Source organism: Octodon degus, unplaced genomic scaffold (assembly GCF_000260255.1).
Source record: "Octodon degus isolate 3935 unplaced genomic scaffold, OctDeg1.0 scaffold00308, whole genome shotgun sequence".
NCBI classification, from domain to species: Eukaryota; Metazoa; Chordata; class Mammalia; order Rodentia; family Octodontidae; genus Octodon; species Octodon degus.
The window spans coordinates 1,123,244-1,130,513 of record NW_004524884.1 but is presented as its reverse complement, the minus strand read 5'-3'; positions in this window follow the sequence as shown (position 1 = coordinate 1,130,513).

Here is a 7,270-nt window from a genome sequence, read left to right as displayed (position 1 = left end):
TTGAGATCCTATCAACAAACACCATTAGACCAAATCATTCTATTCGTTAAGAGAATGCAACTATATATCTATCCTAACCACTTTGAATACACAGATACAAAATGGACATTCATCGGTATACCCTATTTTTTCGAAGTCCCATTATTGAATATTATAGGTGTGTAAACTCAGCAAAATATTCAAAAAGAGTCCAGTAGCCCATAATAGCATTGGGTCTTCTGTTTAACTGGCAATGTCAGAAATTATTGACCTGAGTCCCCCACAGCTCAACATAACAGCATGGCTTTACTTCCTATATTTCGTCTTCATACTTTTCTACTGGATGGTTAAGACCAAGGTCAAGCAGGACCTGTGCAATAAGAGTTGTAGCTTTTTGGTCTGAGAAGGTCAGTGAAACCCCCTCAGGATTTATCCTGAGATCCTGTACCTCAGATTGTAGAACCTTTGTCAGTGCAGCTATGTGGATGAGTCACGGCCACTGCTTGGCCAATGTGCTCTCTGTGAAAGCCTGAGAGAGTGTTTTCTCCCCATGTGACTCTCCTTAGGCACACTCTACATCATTGATCACTTTCCTCTTTGGCCCCATAATCTTCTTGATCAGAAAGTTTGGGACACTACCGAGGTACATGACATTACAGTACAAGTTCTCACATGTCCTGAAATTAAACAAGCTAATAAATATATGAAAAAATGCTCCACATCAGTAGCCACTCGTGAAATGCAAATTAAAACCACATTGAGATATCATCTCACCCCAGAAAGAATGGCTATCATAAAGAAATCACCCAACAACAAATGTTGGAGAGGCTGTGGGGAAAAAGGAACCCTTCTCCACTGCTGGTGGGAATGTAGACTTGTGCAATCATTATGGAAATCAATATGGAGACTCCCTAGAAAAGTTGGTCTGGAAATCCCCTTTAAACCAGCTATTCCTTTACTGGCAATTTTCCCAGAGGTTCTGAAAACATCATATCATAGGGATATATGTGTGCCTATGTTTATAGCAGCACAATTTGTGATAGCCAAATCTTGGAAACAACCAAGATGCCCATCACCTGAGGAATGGTTGAGAAAGATGTGGTATTTTTACACAATGGAGTATTATTCAGCTATTAAGAATGATAAACTGCAAGCCTTTATATTGAAGTGGATGCCACTTGAACATATACTCATAAGTGAAATAAACCAGACACACATGTGTAAATATCGTATAGTCTCCCTAGTATAAGAACTCCAAAGAAGAAATAAAAATAGAAAGATATAATACAAGTAAAAGGAAAGCAGGATCTCAAGGACTAACTAATCAAGAGAGGAAAAGGAGAAGAGCTAGGAAATGTGACAATGTGAAGCCATACAGTTATATGTAAAAGATGAGCAAGGCAATGATCCTGAGAATATTCAGAAGATTTTTTAATCTAGCAGTTAATTGGAAAGATTCTCACCCTGACTAACTATATATACTGATACCTGTGAACTAAGTTACTGCACTACATCCTTTTCTCATTTTGAGCTATCTCCCCAGCCCTTAGGCTTCTATCTTTGGAATAATTGGGCTTGTAAGATAGTTGCAAGGTATATTTTGGAATTAATGTTGGCAAGGACAGACATCAAGTATAATTTTATTTTCCTCCTGAAATTCTTTGCATTTCCAATGATGAAAGCAGAATATAGATACCATTTAATGTATGAAAATACTAGTAAGTTCTATGTGGGACCAACTAAGCACAAGGAGTTGATCTAGGGTGGCATATCCCTTATGATATCTCTAACTTTCACTAAACACATAAAGTAGACATGAATATCACCATTTAATTTCATAAAAGTTGTCACTTTTCTAATATCAAGAATTAGCAAGGAAAAGAGGTCACTGTTTCACTTTGTAAATGAATCTGAAGACTAATTGAAGTCAAATGGCCATGCAAACAATGGATGAACACTTAAAAGGACGTTAATTTGCAAAAGAAGAGAATGCAAAGGGGACAAATGGTGAGAGATGATTACAGTTGATACGTTTGAAGGTAAGGAGGAGAACAGGAAATTTGATGAATGCTGAACAGATGTGAGATGGATGAAGATGAGCAATAAGCTGGATTTCCTGGCAATCGGGCATTAAGCAAAGGGGCAAACGGAGGAGTTGGGGGAAGCTTTTAGAAGAGTTCACCAGTATACAGTAACTGCAAAAAAAGAGGTTGGGAACTTACCCAACATCACTGAGGGAAAAAAAAGTTAAGTAACAAAATACCCTGGGTTTTAAAAATGCAAACATATACAACTTCATTAGGACAAAATTGGAAAAATTTTAAATACCGGAGTTTGGAGTAAATCATCTCATTACTAGATGGCCACACACACACACACACAAATTACTAGCCAAATTTCCACTATCTAAAGACTCAGAGATTCTTTGGATTTGTTTTTCTACTGGTTTAATTTGGCTTTTATTTCTTTCTTTTCTTTTTTGCTGTTTTAAGGGTAATGGTACTGAGGAATAGGACTTTCACTCAGCTATATCCCCAGCTGTTTTCTCCCTTTTCAAAATTTTGAGGGCTGGTGAGATGGCTCAGTGGTCTAAAGCACCTACTCAGAACAAGCTTAGCAAAGCACAGGGACCACGGGTCAATCCCCCAGCACCACATGCCAGCCAGCCCCACCCCCTGTTGGACTGAGCTGGCCACACACACACACACACACATAAATAAAAAAAAATTAAAAAAAAAATTTTGAGATAGTCTTACTGATTTCCTTAGTTTCTCAAATTGAGCTTAAACTTTGGTCTTCCTGACTCAGCATCAGAGAGTCTAAGAGTACAAACATTACCACTGTGCTTTTCTTTCAGTATCCAAATTTTGAGGACGAAAAACTTTTTAAAATGAAGCATTCATTCTTGTCCAGTATATGGTTGACTGAAAATCAAGGTATCCTTACTGGATAAGAAATGAGCATTTTATTTGGTGTGTTAAAGCACAATCTTAACTAAAACTATGGGACAATTGCAGCTTAACTAGGCATCTTTTCTGTTTTTTAATTGGTAAATTCTTGATATGCTGGTAATGCTGTTCCTATAAATTTGTTTTTCTTTAAATGAAAGCTACTCAATATATAATTTTTTAAGTTAATAAATGAGTGAATTTTAACTGTCTCCAAAATGAAGTTGTCGTGAGTTTAATAGGTATTTTTGTGTAAAGTGAATGTATTCTGCAAATTAACATACTTTGAAACTCCAAGTACAGTTAATTGTGTACACATACTTTAACTCAACTGGACAGATTGTCATATCTCTCAAAAATATGCCAAATATAAGAACAGGTTACATCTTTTAAATTTTCTTAGAGCTTTATTGGTACTACTCCTCGAAAAGTATAGGAAAAACTTTCAAAAGCTTCATCAGTAATTCAAATGAGGTTTTCAGGGTCGTAAAAGTTAATTCATTATGAGGGAGAGTCAGAAGTTTTTTTTATATTTCTATGATTACTGAAAATTTTATCATTTGTCATTAAGGAAGTAATATTTGAATAACTACATTGAAGAATATTTGTTTGTGATTGTATTTTCACTAAAAGAAATATATTTAAGCCAGGCATGGTTTTTATGCCTACAACCTAAGCATTCTAGCAGGCTGAGGCATAAAGATCTCAAGTCCCAGCCCAGACTGTGAAACTTAAATTTATTAGGACCCTGTCTAAAATTAGAAATCAAATATAATAATAAAAAAGTCTTTGTTCATAGCTCAGTGTGAAGGCCTTGAATTCAATACCCAGTAATGGCCAAACAGAACAGGTAAATAAATAAGTAAATAAATGTCAAAACATTATCAATTATTACCCAAAATAATTTGACATTATTTCTGCCATTTAAGAAAGAAGTGCCAAAGGTGCTGAATTTATTAGAAATTTCACAAAATCAAGAGTAAAATTTTCACTGGAAAATATTGCTTCTTCTTTACTAGCGCATACTCCATTCATTATTTTTTTAGAGTTAAAGAAGGAGTAAAAAAAGTTGTGCTACTGCTTCCCCTTCACTAATCCTTGGTCTATCTGTTCCAAAAAGAAAGACATTTTATGAGAAATAGTGAGATTGTAATGATACATAATTTTATAATAATGTAATAATTACAATTAAATATAATGAAATGTAAATATATTTAACTTCACAAAATTTAAAATTAAAAAGGACTATTATAAAAATGATTATGAAAGATCAAAATGTGAATGAGAGAATTTAAAAAATATCAGAAATATATTATTGAATAAATACATGGGATGAAACCAAACTAAAAATATCATTAATTATTTAGTATTCAATGCTTTCTTTAAGGAAACACTCAAAGCATAATCTCAAATCAGCAGGAAAACGCCACCATTGACGTCTAAGTAAAACATGGAAAATAGAATCATAAAGTCATAATGAATTATGGAGAAAATAGAAAACTGATAAATAAAATAACATTCATTTGAGGAAAGAAAAATATTCCTTCAAGCATACAGCTAAGGTAATAAAGGGAAAAGAAAAAAAGGTCTAGAACACAATAAAAATACTAATGGGTTATGAACCTGAAAAATATACCTCTAAAATAAAAGAAGTAATTTTACTTTTATTTTTTGACTCAACAAATTAGAATTACAAGATCATATATGATTAAAAAATGATTAAAAAGTGGAAAACATGAGCTGGGAATATATCTTAGCAGCATAAGTGCCTGCCTGGAAAGCAAAATGTCCTGAGCTCGATACCTGGTGCGCGCATGTGCGCACACACACACACACACACACACACACATACACACACACACACTCCCATACAGGCATACACACACACAGAAAACAGAGAGAGAAAAAAAATGTGGAAAACTATATATAAGAAGAGAAAACCTGGGCTGGCAATACGGCTCAGGGGCCTAACCCTCTACTTAGGCAAGAGCAGAGACTGGGGTTCGATCCCTGGCACCACATGCCACACCGGTCCTGCGCCCTGAGATAGCTGTTCCCGCCACCACTGAGCTCAGGCACGGAAGTGCACACCTGTAATGCCAGCGCTGGGGAAGGTGAAAATAGGAATATCTGAGTCTGAGCTGGGTAGTGAGACACCATAACAAATAGGCTAAAAAAAAACAACACTATAAGAAGCAAAAAATATACAATGATAGTATAAATCACAAGCAGGTCTATCTTTGTTGAAATTGAAAAATTATATAAACTAAACCAGAATACAGGAACAAAGAAAATTTCACGTTATGATATCATAACCTCATTACCAAAATCTCATGAGGACCTCTGAGCCTGAAGCACCAAACTCACTTAAGAACAAAGCTACTAAAATGTAAATTAAAATTGTATGCATGATGAAAAGCACAAATGACTAATATTCCACTGTGCATCCGCCTATGTGTGTGTATGTTGTGCATGTGTCCATGAATATGGGCTCCATGTGTATATATAACCATATTTTCTTTATCTGTTTATCTCCTAATAGATATTTTAGTTGTTAACAAATACTATTGTGAATTCTGTTGCAAAGAACATTAGAGTGCAACCACATTCATATACTGACTCAAGTTTCTTACACAGACACACACACACACACACACACAGATTCCTGATCATAAAGCAGATTTATTTTTAACTTTCTAAGGGCCAGTCAAATAGTTCAGTGGATTAAAGCACCTGCAAGCAGGAGCAGGGCCTGGGGGTTCAATCCCCAGGCCTGCCGTGGTAGCACTTGCCTATAATCCCAGCACTTCGGAGGCTGTAGACAGGCGGATCACCTGTACACCCTTCCCTGAAATACAGAAAAAAAATATATTTTTAACTTTTTGAGAAGCTTCCTTAATGTATTGTACCACAGATATGCAAATTACATCCTTATCAACAGTTGACAAGTATTCTCTCTTCTCTATATTCTTGCTATCTGATATCTTATTTTGTTTTTATTTATGGTGCTCATTATGAAAGGTGTGAAGGGATATACTAATTTTTGTGCCTTGATGATTTATGATAGTGTATTTCCATGTACCTATTGGACATCTGTATAGTTTCTTTTAGAAAAAGTATATCTAGGTCCTGTTCGTTCATCTTGAGTATTTTTTGTACGGAATGAGCCATTGGACGAAGTTTCAATCTTCTGCAAATAGGATATCCTATTTTACCAGTATCAATTATTGCAAAGGTTTCCCCCTCCCCTGTTAAGGTTGTGTTATTTTTGCTTAGAACACATGGGATATAGATACCTGTGTTCATGTGTAATGTGTTTGTTCTGTTCCCTATGTCTACCTTAATGCTAATAGCATGCTGTTTTGACTTTCATGTCCCTATACCGTGCCATTAACTCAGCCATAGTGAAGCTACTAGCTTTATTCATTTCAGTAATTTGTCCTCTCTTCTACAGTACAACCACTGAATTTCAGCACTATTTCTATAGTTCTGTGAATGATGAATTCGGTATTTTGTTGAACATTAACTTGAATCCACAAATATATTTAAATAGTCTGCATATTTTAGCAATAGCACTTTCAGTCCATAAACATCAGAGTTTTCTTCATTTCTTATGCTATTCAATGCCTTTAAACAAATTATTTTTGTAATTTTCATTGTAGAAACTTTTCACTTCTTTCATTCAGCTTATTTCTGGGTATCTTACTTATTTTTTATCCACTTCAAATAACTCCATTCTCAGCAAAGAAGTTTTTGGTTCATAAATGCTATTAGTTTTGTATGTTGGGGTTGCATACTGTAAATTTACAGAAACTTTTCATGTCATCTTTTGTTAGAGTTTTTATGTCTATATTTAGAGAAACATATCGTCTATAAGGAGGATAACTTGAATTCCTTCCTAGTTGGCTACATTTTTAAAATTCCATTTCTTTTATTATATCTCTAAGATTTTTATATCATATTGGAGCAAGGTGGTAAATGAACATCTTTGTCTTATTCCAGATCTTAAAAAAGGAAGGGCACTTGACAAATTATGGTGTAAGCATTTAAAAATAAAACCTTCTGTATAGCAAAGAAAAACATGCATTGAAGGGTCAGCCAAATAGCTCAGCAGATTAAAGGTCCTGCTTAGGCAGACCCAGGGGCTGAGAGTTCAGTCTGCGGGCCTGCCATGCTGACCCTGCCCCCAGGGTATGCTGAGACAGCTATTCAAACTGGGCATGGTGTTGCAAGCCTATAATCCCAGTGCTTGGGAGGCTGGGAACAGGAGAATCACGATGAGTCTGATCTACATAGTGAGACCTTGTAGATGCTGTAGATCCTGTACCAAATACATAAAAATA